Genomic DNA, 13,280 nt, shown 5'->3' on the forward strand with positions numbered 1-13,280 from the left:
GGAAAAAGGTATGTGAGCATTGTTATGTACTATAAAAATTAAGGTTTTATTTGGACTATGGATCACCACTGATTTCTGGCCAGTGAGAACACTAGCTCTCTGTTCTCAGAAAAAACTTTTTTCCTCCAAACCTAGCATCTGAAATAAGTTTACATGTTGTGTTCCTTCATTAAGATTTATTACCTTTTTTTTTTCCGAGGAAGATTATCCCTGAGGTAACTACTGCCAATCCTCTTTTTGCTGAGGAAGACTGGCCCTGAGCTAACATCTGTGCCCATCTTCCTCTATTTTATATGTGGGTCGCCTACCACAGCATAGGTTTTGGCACGTGGTGCCATGTCCGCACCCAGGATCCGAACCAGCGAACCCTGGGCCACCGAGAATTGGAACATGCGAACTTAACTGCTGTACCACCAGGCCGGCCCCTACCTTTTTTAAAAAAAAAAAGGAAAGAAAGGAAAAAAGAACTTCTGATATTTAGAAATCCATGTCAATTCCTTTGCTGTAACCCCTGATCTGAGGTTCAGATCTGAGGTTGCCATCAGAGGCCTATAACATGTGTTCAACCAGAAACACATTATCAGATACTCATCCAAGACAAAACTGGCTAGAGATGAGGAGATTTATGGATTGGTAACTCATATTCTGGGTTTTTGTACCTCAATTATTATTTTTTTAAAGATTTTCTCTTCTACTGGTATGTCTGTGTTTCAGCTATTTCTCTCTTTTTAAGGGGATACGTACCATATTTGACTGTTTCCATATGCAAGAACCTTAAAAAAATACTAGCCAGTAGTTCTGTACCTGTTCAGTACATAATTATAAGAAGGCCTGGATCTAGACACAATTGTGGAATTAAAGAAGATTGGGTACTTTTCTTCTCTTGAGATCTTATTTTCTGAGGCCCTTTATTTTTTCTTAGAAAACTCTCCCTCTGTTGTACCCACATGATATGTTAACTTTGTCAGGCGCTGCCCTTACATATCAACATATGCTTAGTTCTCTTTCCTTCTGGCCTTAAGGCATTAATGTCTTGCTTCATAAAATGTTTACAGTAAACTTAAGATTCTTAGAGAATGTTATTTCAGATGGGATAAATCTAGTAGTGAAATTTTAATTCCCTTTATCAAGATTATAGTTATTAGACTGAGCAGTCTCTTTTTAGTAAACATGTAAAGGAATTCAGGCATTTAATAAATAGTGAAACAGAAATTAGCTATATAACATTTTTGAGTTCTCACTATGTGCCAGGAACTGTTCTAAGTGCTCTATGTGCATTAAGCCTTTACATTTAACCCTTACAGAAACATGAAATGATTACTGTTATATTCTTATTTTAAGTTGAGAACACTGAGGCACAGTTATATAATTTTACCATGTCACACAGCTAGTCGATGGTAGAGCCAAGATTCAAACCTGGGTGTTTCGGTTCCAGAGTGTGTATTATTAACCGTTAGTTTCTATTGGTTTTAACTATTATTCTCTATACTCAGTTGTTATTAACTATTACTCTACAATCAAACAAGGGGCGTATTTGTATTTGGTTGTGTGTTCCTTCATTTGGGAAGGGGAGATAAAAGATTTTTTGAGAATACTTGATCATGTTTCCTAAAATTCGAGGACCCCTTCATGATTTTTTTTTACCATATTCTGTGTACCACTAAGTATTACAAAATCTATATTTACATGACACATTATTTACTATTTTTCTTCAGATTATCTCATTAAAAAATTTATATGCATTTTAAAGGAAAACTTCCCATCACTACTGTAATGGAAAGCCAGTATCATAAGTAGAGGGTAACTTCATAAATTATTTAAAAATAAATAAGATGAGGGGCCGGCCCGGTGGCGCAGCGGTTAAGTTCGCACGTTCCGCTTCTCGGCGGCCCGGGGTTCGCTGGTTCGGATCCCGGGTGCGGACATGGCACTGCTTGGCAGCCATGCTGTGGTAGGCGTCCCACGTATAAACTAGAGGAAGATGGGCACGGATGTTAGCTCAGAGCCAGGCTTCCTCAGCAAAAAGAGGAGGACTGGCAGTAGTTAGCTGAGGGCTAATCTTTCTCCAAAACAAAACAAAACAAAACAAAAAAATAAATAAGATGAAAACAAAACTGTATTATTATCTAGCTAGATTTTGTTGCTTGCCAGATTGTTTGAAACTTGAATCTTGCTTTCTCTGTGTTGAAAAGAGGAGAATAACAAATGTTTGAGAGTCGATAGAGATACATTGTCACCAAGTTGAGATTTTCTTCTTCAGTGATCAGACAAAAGAATGAAAACTAACTTTCACTAATACTGGTCCACGTTCTCCCTCAAACCAGAAGTCTGGCACTTTAGGAAAGTGAATTATATTATTCTGAGTCTCTTCCAACCACAAGACTTTGCAGTACCTACTCTGTTTAAAAAGATAGTCAGTCTTTAAGTAAATGAATTTATATCTACAGTATTCTTTTACTTTCTTATACCCTTAATTCATCCTGATGTGTTTAAATTCCCAGAGCTTGAAAGAAGTATATAACTATTGCAAGGTTTGGACACTTATTTTAGAACAATTTCTTGATAAGATTTCTGGATTGCTATAATTAACCTCCTTAACTATAAAGTAAACAAGATAATTAAATTAGTAGAAAAACAGGCAAAAATTTGTCCTTTTCTAAAAAAATTAAATGTAATTCAGTGTATTTATGTTGGAGGTTCTTGCATGAAAATTAGTATAAAAGTGAAGAATACTTTTATTTTCTTTTATTTACTTTATTCATTAGGTTGATGATTGCATGAAGCTGATGAGAAACAAAGATTGAATTGCATCTAAAGCTAGGATTAAGAAATCGCGTTCTAATTTATGCTGTGCTGTTAAGATTAGAAATTCAAATTTCAGTGTCTGGCAGCAAATGTCTTTATCTCACACCAACCTAGAAAAGAAAGCTTACATTCAAAGAAGCTGATACTGGCATAGGGCCACAGGTAGGTTCTTAGCTGTTGTGAATTTGTAGTGATTTTTCCGTTTTTATTGCTTCTGTGACAACATTAAAGTGATTGAATAGACAGAAAATGGAAAGTAGGGATGGCAAAATGTCTCTGCTTAGTACTTCATGAAGCTTTTTTAGCAAGAGGCAAAACAAAATATGTTGTTCCTTTTTACACTTATTAAAAATATTGCTGGTGAAGGAGCAGCACAAGACAAATAGAGCAAAGTATGTATCCTTTACAGAATATTAATTCTTTAGTGGAGGAGTAACAAGATTCTGTTTACACATGTTAAGTGTTTTCCATAGTGGCTGCACCAGTTTGCATTTCCACCAACAGTGTATGAGGGTTCCTTTTTCTCCACAGCCTCTCCAACATTTATCAGTCTTGGTTTTGGATATTTTTGCCATTCTAACAGGTGTAAGGTGATATCTTAGTGTAGTTTTGATTTGCATTTCCCTGATGATTAGTGATGATGAGCATCTTTTCATGTATCTATTGGCCATCCATATATCTTCTTTGGAGAAATGTCTGTTCATGTCCCACTTTTTTTTTTTTTTTACATTCTATGTATAAATGAGATCATATGGTATCTTTCTCTGACTTATTTCACTTAGCATAATGCCCCCAGGGTCCATCCATTTGTGGCAAATGGCAAGATTTTCTCTTTTTTACGGCTGAATAATATTCCATTTTGTGTGTAGATAGATAGATACCACATTTTCTTGATCCATTCATCCATTGATGGACACTCAGGTTATTTCCATATCTTAGCTATTGCCAATAATGCTGCAGTAAACATGGGGGTGCATGTGTCTTTTCAAGTTAGGGTTTTCGTTTTCTTTGGATAAATACCCAGAAGTGGAATTTGGGATCATATGGTAGTTCTATTTTTAATTTTTTGAGGAACCTCTATGCTGTTTTCCATAGTGGCTGCACTAATTGGCATTCTCACTACAGTGCAACAGTGCACAAGGGTTCCCCTTATTCCATATCCTAGCCAACACTTATTATTTCTTTTTGATAAATGATGTTTAATAGTAGTTGAATAGACACAACTTTGGCTGGGAATGCAGTGACAGCTTCAAAATACTATTATAAGCGCTTCTCAAAGTGTTTCTTTTTAAAAAAAGTACGTTTTATTCTAACCATAATATGAAATTAACCTATTGATCATCTGAGGGAGGGATGTCCAGGGTTTCAAAAATATTCACTTAATTCTTTGGGAGGTTATATAGCATAATGATCAAGTGCATTTGCTCTCAATCTCAGTGCCTGGGTTAAAAACCTTGCTGTTCTACTTGCTAAACATAAACTTGAGCAGATTACTTAGCGTCTCTGTGTATCACTGGCCTCATATGCAAAGTAAGAGTATCTAATTTATATAGTTTTGTATAGATTGAACAAGATAATGCATGTAAAATACCTAGCATGTAGTAAACATTCAATAAATGATTGTTAAGATTAGGAGAGAACAATCCTTAAGTCTTTTTAGAAACCAACTATTACAAACATCCTCCCTCATTTAATTCTCCTTTTACCTTGAAAGAGGTTTTCTTTCTAAATTTTATTTTTCATGTAAGAACCTATATTCAGTGATCTTTTTTTATTTGAAGGAAGAATTGTTATTGTTATTCTCATGAAGTGTATTCAGGTTCCTATGTCTTTTTAGTTGAGAAACAGAGCAAAGATAATATTTCCTCTATCTTTCATACCTCCCTCCCCCGAAAAGAGCTATAAAAACTATTCCTGAAACAATGTATATTCTGCTTTATTTTTCCCAAGTGTATACTTCTCAAGGTTTAGCAATGAATAAAACACAGTTGATCTTCATTATTCCCAGATTCCATATTTGTGACTTCTTGTACTTGCTAAAATTTATTTGTAACCTCAAAATCGATACTTGTGGTACTTTCTCTGTCATTCACAGACATGCACAGAATAACGAAAAATCTGAGTTGCCCAGCATGCTTGTTCCCAGCTAAAGTTGATCAGGGCTGTGCTCTGCCTTCTTATTTCAGCTGTCATACTGTAAAGAAGTGTCCTTTTCACAGTCTACTTAGTGCCGCATTCTTTGCATTTTTGGGGTAATTTTTCAGTTTAAAATTGCCCCCAAGTGTAGTACTGAAGTGCTGTGTAGTGTTCCTAAGTGCAAGAAGGCTGTGATGTGCCTTAGAGAGAAAATATGTGTGTTAGGTAATCTTCTTTCAGGTGGGAGTTATAGTGCTATCATCCATGAGTTCAGTGGTAATGAATCAACAGTATACAGTATACATGTTAAATAAGATATCTTTAAACAGGAACACATATAAAAGAAGATTATGTATTGATGGGTTGCTGAAAATATTTTGACTAGAGGCTCGCGGGAACCTAACTCGGTTTTTCCCATAGGAGAGTGAGCATCCTTGTCTTGTTCCTGATCTTAGAAGAAAAGCTTTCCGCTTTTCACCATTGAGTATGATGTTAGCAGTGGGCTTCTCATGTATGGCCTTTATTATGTTGAGGTATGTTCCTTCTATATATCATAAATGGATATTGAATGTTGTCAGATGCTTTTTCTGCATCTAATGAGTTGATCATGTGATTTTTATCCTTCATTTTGTTAATATGGTGTATTGTATTGATTGATTTGCAGATTTGACCCCTCCTTGCATTCCTGGAATAAAATGCCTCCATGTTTTTTTTTAATTATATAGCCCTAAGATGTATTTAATGATCTTAAGTAACTGGTTTTCATCTGAAAGTTTTTTCTATGATAATATTCTAGGGAAGTGTATCCTATTTAGGATGATTTCATCTGAAGATCCTTAACTAGTTCTGTGAAGACCGTTTTTCCAAATAAGGTCACGCTCACAGATTCTGGGGAATAGAAGGTGGAAATACCTTTGGCTGGGGCAGAGGGGCATAATTCAACCCACTACAGGAAGTTAATAAGAAATTGTAATAATAAAAATTTGTGATATGAATAATCCAAGTATTCTCAGGAGATACCTGATAGACGTTTATCTGAAATTATAGTAGATATGATAAATTCTAACACAAAATGCTGTGATTCTGTTTCTTCTACTTCCATTATACTTAAGTATAAATCTAGAACTTAGCTTTAGACAGCTCAGCATCCACCAACTGCCCTTCTCTGCTGTTCCTGACTTCATTTCCCATGACTGCTGTTTTTCATATCTACGTCTAATCATTATAGTAGACAAACACAGAAAAACATTGCTCTTTGCATAAATTTATTTCTCATACTCTTTGCATGACCACGTTTTCTTCTATTAGAATGGGGTAATTACATAGTAATATTCAATAAATGTTACTCAGTTCAAGTTAGTAAAGTTCAAGTTCTACTATGTCTAGGACATTGTTTATCCATAGAAGAGCTTAGAAATGCACATAATCAGGGAAAATGAATAGATTTCCTTTGTTTATTAAGAAAAATAAACATCCATGAGGAAGCCCATTATTTGGAATCCAGATAAGGCTCTTTGTGTTTTAGTTAGTTGTTTGATTTATTTAATAATTAATAACTTAGGTGCAAGGTGATTATATACCTTCAAATATATTTTCTAACTCCCCTGATAATGTCTTGTTTGAAGAGGAAATTTCCGTAGGTAGATATAGCTAGTTGAACAAAACGTTCAATTTCATTACATTCTAAAAATACCCTAGGAGCCGGCAGTATGGCGGAGTGGTTAAGTTCGCGTGCTCCGCTTCGGCGGCCCAGGGTTTCGCCGGTTGGGATCCTGGGCGTGGACATTCTTTTCTTTAGGTCTTATATGCTTGAAAGAGTTTTTTTTTTTTTTCTTTTTAAAGCACATGGTAACTGCTCTATTTTTTAACACTTGTGTGAAAATATTTCCTTCCATATTAAATATGGCTTTTTTTAAAGTTCAATAAAATAGCATACTCTGAATAACTTGCATGACATTTTTGGGGGGTGCATTGCAATGTATGTTGCAGCGTTTTTCTTATTTTTTTATGATTCTGGCTATTGGTCAAGGCCAGACTCCCTCCAAAACTTCAGGAAGCTCCAAGCCTCTTGTATGGACTTGGGGCTGTGTTCTGACTCCAAAAGGGTTCATTGTTTCTGCTCAAGATGTAAGTTGTTTCTGTTCTAAAGATGGACCCAAATTTCTGCAGAGATTTTTAATACACCAGATGTAAAAAGTGCCCTATGTTAATGAGGAGTTCTGTAGTATACCCTCTTCTCCCAGATTTATTTTTCTATGTGAGGGCTTTGGTGCTTAGGGCAAAGGCAAGAACAGTTCTCAGTTGGGCTGCCATTAACATTTGGGGTAATACTTTAGTTGTCCAAGACTATCTCAGATGTTGAACGATTTTAAAAGCCCTGGTCTACACTCAATACAATCTTTAAAAATGCTGCTATGCATTTTCAAAGACCTCTCCCAGTAGGAGAAATGGTCCTTGTCTTGAGAAAGAAAGGATATTATAGTACATATATTCCCTTAATTCTCCATGCTAATGGAAAATGTATTGTCATACAAAAGAAGTAGAAAACCGACAGACAGAGAACTTGTATCTCTCTTTTGAAATTGTTATTTACCAATATGAGTTCTGAAATATCTGGATTATTTTGAAATACTAAATAATGAAACATACATGGAAAGCTTACTGCCCACATTCTCCATGTATTCTGTTTTCTACTCATCTTGGAAATGGAGTGTTCTACTTAGAATCAAGAAGTTTTAAAATTATTATTTGGGGGCCAGGCCCTGTGGCTGAGTGGTTAAGTCTGAGTGCTCCGCTTCGGTGGCCCAGGGTTTTGCCGGTTCAGATCCTGGGCGTGGACATGGCACTGCTCATCAGGCCATGCTGAGCTGGCGTCCCACATGCCACAACTAGAAGGACTCACAACTAAAAATATACAACTATGTACTGGGGGTCTTTGGTGAGAAAAAGAAGAATTAAATAAATAAATACCTAAAAGTTAGCTATCATTAAAATTATTTTTTTTAAAGTAGTATTATTGACTGCCATGGTTCTTACATTTTGGAAGAGTCTGTGCACTCTACAAATTATACTTATTGTAATTGATTTCCCTATTTTTACTAATAAGAAATGTACCTATCTAATTAGAGCTTTTTATCAGCTTGAGGTCAGACTTTTTCTTTTAATGAGGAAGCTTGGCCCTGACCTAACATCTGTTGCCAGTCTTCCTCTTTTTGCTTGAGGAAGGTTGTTGCTGAGCTAACATCTGTGCCAATCTTCCTCTATTTTATGTGGGATGCTGCCACACTGTGGCTTGATGAGCAGTGCTAGGTCTGCACCCGGGATCTGAACCTGTGAACCCTGGGCTGCCAAAGCAGTGTGTGTGGACATAACCACTAGGCCACTGGGCTGGCCCAGAGATCAGACTGTTTTTAATTATGTTCTGTAAGTAAAATTTTATTCAAACAAAGAAATCCTGACATTGTAAGTCTATAAAGCCTTATTAAGCATAAATATGATGTTCAAGAGTTTTTTCCTCTTCGTTGGAAATAACCCTATTTAATAATAGTTTTCTAGGAACGTAACAGTTAAAGAAGACCCTGGGTCAGGAGCTTCTAGTGAATTTGTAGACTGAAAACTGAGAATTCTCTATAATCTCAGGTTCATATTTCAGAGTTAATACCAACAAGAATTTGAGCGTAATAATTTGCCTTGATAGTCAGTACTTAATTTTTGTATCAATAATAAATAATGTTAGGTTTCCGTGACACGTGAATTATAGTTCAGAAATAAATGAAGTAAGATAAATGTAAAGGGTGATATCTGCAGCTGCCCCTCCATCAGAAATCGGTCCAAAGGACACAATATAAAGTCATGTGCCCTGTTTCTGAAGAGTTGACTTATTGGCCTACATTTGCCTATCATCAAGTTATACTTCCTGTACTTTCCTGAACTGGTAAAGTTCAGTTGCCTAAAAGAATCCAGCCTAGCTAGTTTATGTAGGAAAGAACAACAAAGTGTATTAAATTGCTTTTGGAAATGTTGCTAGGCTTGAGCAATGGTTGTCAAACGTTAGCAAAAATCAGAATCACTTGGAGGGCTCTTAAAACACATTGCTGTCCCCACCCTCAGAGTTTTTGACTTAGTAGGTCTGTGGTAGGACTAAATAATTTACATGTCTAACAAGTTCCCAGGTGATGGCTGTTGATTTCAGGGACCACACTTCGAGGACCACTAGGCAGAGAATCTTGAGCTTGAGCTTTCATGAATGACTTCCAAAACCACACCATAGAACCAGGCCAAGGGAGTTAGTGTCTCTTCTCAGAAAGCTGACTGCTCTAGAACCATATTGCCACTCTCATGATCAAGAAGCCATCATATTCTGGAAACCACCAGTACTGCTGCTGTCTCCAGAATGTTACAACACCTGCTACACCTTGCACCAGCAGAATATTCCATGAGTTCTTTTCTCTACCCATGAATTGGGTGACTGGACACATGTCTCTGCTGATACAGCATATGGCTGATATATGGCTCCCCAAAGATAGCAGCTTCTAATCCATGAAACTTATAAATGTTACCCCATTTGGAAAAAAGATCTTTGCAGTTGTGAATGATTAAGTATCTTGTGATGAGGAGATTATCCTGGATTATCTGGGTGGTCCCTAAATGCCATCAGAAGTATCCTTAGAAAGACAGAGGGAAATTTGCCACACACAGAATAGGAGAAGGCAGTGTGACCTTGGAGACAGAGATTGGAGTGATGCAACCACAAGCCAAGGAATGTCAGCAGCCACCAGAAGCGGGAAGAGGCTGAGGGAGCACAACCTTGCCTACACCTTGATTCAGCCCAGTAAAACTGATTTCAGACTTCTGGCTTCCAGAACCATGAGAATAAGTTTTTGTTGTTTTACGTCACCAAAGTTGTGCTAAATTCCTTATGGCAGTCACAGTAAACTAATATACAACTGCAGAAAAAGTAAGTTTCCATCAGCTATGTTTGCTTTTAGAAACAGCAGAAGAATGGATCTATCTCACTTCTGCCTTCCAAGTCTTTTATAAGTGCATTCAGTTGGCTGAAGCTACATCAAATCTGAAATCTTAGCTGCAGAAGTCAAGGAAATGTAGGCTTTTTGCTTTCTAGCCTCTACATTTCAGGAAGGCACACTAGAATGAAGTCAGAATGGGTGTTAAGGGGCAGTCTTATCTATCTGCCACATTATTATAATTATTACATATCACAGTAGATATCACGATATCTATCACATTATTTTTTCTTAGCTACACAGTGTAACTTTCTGGGGAGAATGGGGTTCATAGACAGGCATTAAGTGGACCAGGGAAAGAAATGGATGGTAGAGGGTATTTCTACTCTAGTCTGAAGTCTTTTGTGTCTCTTTATTTGTTTTCCCAAGAACCAGCTTGCACAGCCCTTGAGCTCCCTGATCTTTCTTTGCCACCTGCTACCTGGTGCCTTCTTTCAGGCATATTTTAATGCCTCTAGTCCCTGGACTATAGTGATACACTTTCTTAAGCACATATACAAACATCCTCAGGATATTGTCGTGGACTTCTCTTTTTCCCACTACTTCACTTGCCCATCCCTATGCCTGTGTCTCAGTGTTGAGCATCTACTCCTAGGGGCAGCAGCATGAGATCTTTAAAAAAAATTCTTTGGCAGCTTCACAATCTCTGAGTAACATTTCTTAAGAACTTTTGTTTATAGAACGTCTTCTGGGAAATAAACCAACTCTCTTAGTCTGCTCTACATGGCATATAATATGATCTGATGGCGTGAGTTAACCTCAGTTACCCAAGTATTTGAGAGTCTAAGCACCCAAGGTATTCAAATCGTTGTGTTGTTCTAAATAATTTTTTAAGTGATTATCCTTTTTTAAAATTATGCCATGATAATAAATAAGAAATTATTTGCTAAGACATAGTGTATGGTGATGATGTGGTTTCCAGAGTGTTCAGATTATTTGGTAATGCCACTAAATCACAATCCATGTGATTGCACACTGAGTGGAACAGAGATATTAAGATAATCACAGAGATCTCCCAGGACTGTGGTTGACAATGCACATGTGATCATTCTTGTTCATTTATGTGTTTTGTGAGTAACAACTCTTTTAAAGTGTTGAAATGGATTGCATGTTATACTTTCCATTCCTTAATCCATTTAATGGAAAGAAAAACCCAGAGAATACATTCAGAATATGTTGGAACTGTATCAAACTTTTAACTTGTTAATCATTATTCTCTTTTGGAGTTAAGATATCTAAATTCCAAACCTAGTAGTTCCACTTGTGAGAATTTATCTGACAGATGTATACATATATTTTTGAAATGATTGTAATCAAAGTCATTCATTGCAGGCTTGTTTGTTATAGCAAAATAGTAAAAATAAATGTACATCAATGAGGACAGCTTGAAAGATTTTGATGCAACAATATAATGGAATAGTATGAAGCTCTTAAGAAAAGAATTAAAAGCATTTTCTGGACCACTTTAGAAAGATCTCCACAGTATATTGTTAAAGTATTGCAAACTGTGAAGGGAGGGGTGGATGTGATCATATATTCAAATTTGCCTCTACACACATAGATTCTGAAAAGAAACACAGGAAAGTACAAATAGTAGTTACTTGTATATGAATGTGTGTGTATGGGGGAGTGTGTATGTTGATGGTGGCTAGGAGTGTGAAGAACACTTTTCAATGAATATCTTGAGATAGATATGTCAATGTATTACCTGTTCAAAAAATTAAAAGATAAGAACAATATTTAAACTTCAGAAATAGCATGAATGCAGAACAGATCAAAACCCAACTTTCTAGGTAGTATTCTACACCAGACAGTGACATTTATACTAGGAAGTTTCAGTTGCACATAGTAGAGCTAAGAATTTGAAAGATATTTTCTTGTGCTTGAAAGAAAAGTGTGATCCCATATTTCTTTTAACTACTGTGACCTCTTGATTAGTTTCATCATCTTTATTTATGACTTGATATCCAGCATTTTTCCAGAATTCAAAATGGTACACAAAGGCTCAAGTTATTTTGTTTTTCTTGAATGATTTATTTCTTTGCAAATTTGATTGGTAATGGGGAATGTTGGTGGGAAGAGAAAATTGGGGGCTTTGGAGTTAATATATGCACTTAAGAATTGGGGTTAAAAAGTGGAGGAGAGAAGTATTTTCCAGTTATTCTTTGCCAGCTTTACAATTCTACTCCCAATTCCATCCATATTCTCAAATCTATGGCATTTATTAAAGTAGCAAGGAGAAGTTGCATTATCAGGGATGCAGTCACCTTAGTATGTATATCATTGGACTGTGTTTTGGCTATCAACTTCACTTTCCACTTATTCTATCCGTCATTTACTAAGTACTATAGAGTCTTAAGTAATTTTTTAAATTATTTAAATTTTCTCCTACTTTTGCCGATTATTTTGATTACCTTTCAATCCTAGGATACATCCACAGGTCCTCAAACTATTTCATTACTATCCTTATGTTTTCTACTCATTTATTTGCATTGCAAGATATTGAATAATTTGTTAAGTTAATTAATGAATTAATGATTGATTGATAGAAAGGCTGACATAGCTAGGTCGGGCTTGGTGAAAGTGGCTTTTCCAACAAGATCTGTTGCTTTAGTGTTATGAGAAAGCATTATTTGAATGGTTATATTGTAAGAAGAGAAACTTATGTTGAACTATTTTAAGACAGAGAATAGAAGTGACATTCTTGGGCTTTTCCAGTGGTGTAGTGGTTAAGTTTGTGCTCTCTGCTTCTGCGACTGGGAGCTCATGGGTTCTGATCCTGGGTGCAGACCTACACACTGCTCATCAAGCCATGCTCTGGTGGCCTCCCACATACAAGGTGGAGGAAGATTGGCACAGATGTTACTTCAGGGACAATCTTCCTCAAGCAAAAAGAGGAAGATTGGCAACAGATGATGGCTCATGGCCAATCTTCTTCATCTCCCCCCAACAAAAGAAATGATATTCTTTAATTTCACTTTTTATTAATATTGGCACAGAGATTAAAAGTCTGATGTTTAATTCAGAGTTCAGGCTTTCTGTTTCAGAGTTTATGGAGTATTTTTTTCCTGTCTGTGATTTTTCTGCTACCATGACGTAGAATTTTCGCTACTTGTTTTTATATGAGATGTTAAAAGAGGTTTTTTATAGATTTTTTTCAATAGAAATTTGCACATTTGTTTAAAACAGTAGTTTTTAAGTATTTCACTGCCAAGGACTTCTTTTTGGTACCTGTCCTGTGTCCCTCCATTCCATGTTTTGGAAGATTTTGTCTACCATAGTGTATTTTATTTAGTAAAAGACGACTTCTTTTCC

At 36.2% G+C, this 13,280-nt stretch overlaps 1 protein-coding gene across 1 annotated transcript in view; it reads left to right on the top strand.

Moving 5' to 3' along the window:
- The window catches only part of BMPR2 (bone morphogenetic protein receptor type 2), a 212,650-nt gene that overhangs the window by 129,440 nt on the left and 69,930 nt on the right, over positions 1-13,280 (top strand). The window lies entirely within an intron of this gene.

This window comes from Equus quagga, chromosome 4 (assembly GCF_021613505.1).
Source record: "Equus quagga isolate Etosha38 chromosome 4, UCLA_HA_Equagga_1.0, whole genome shotgun sequence".
NCBI classification, from domain to species: domain Eukaryota; kingdom Metazoa; phylum Chordata; class Mammalia; order Perissodactyla; family Equidae; genus Equus; species Equus quagga.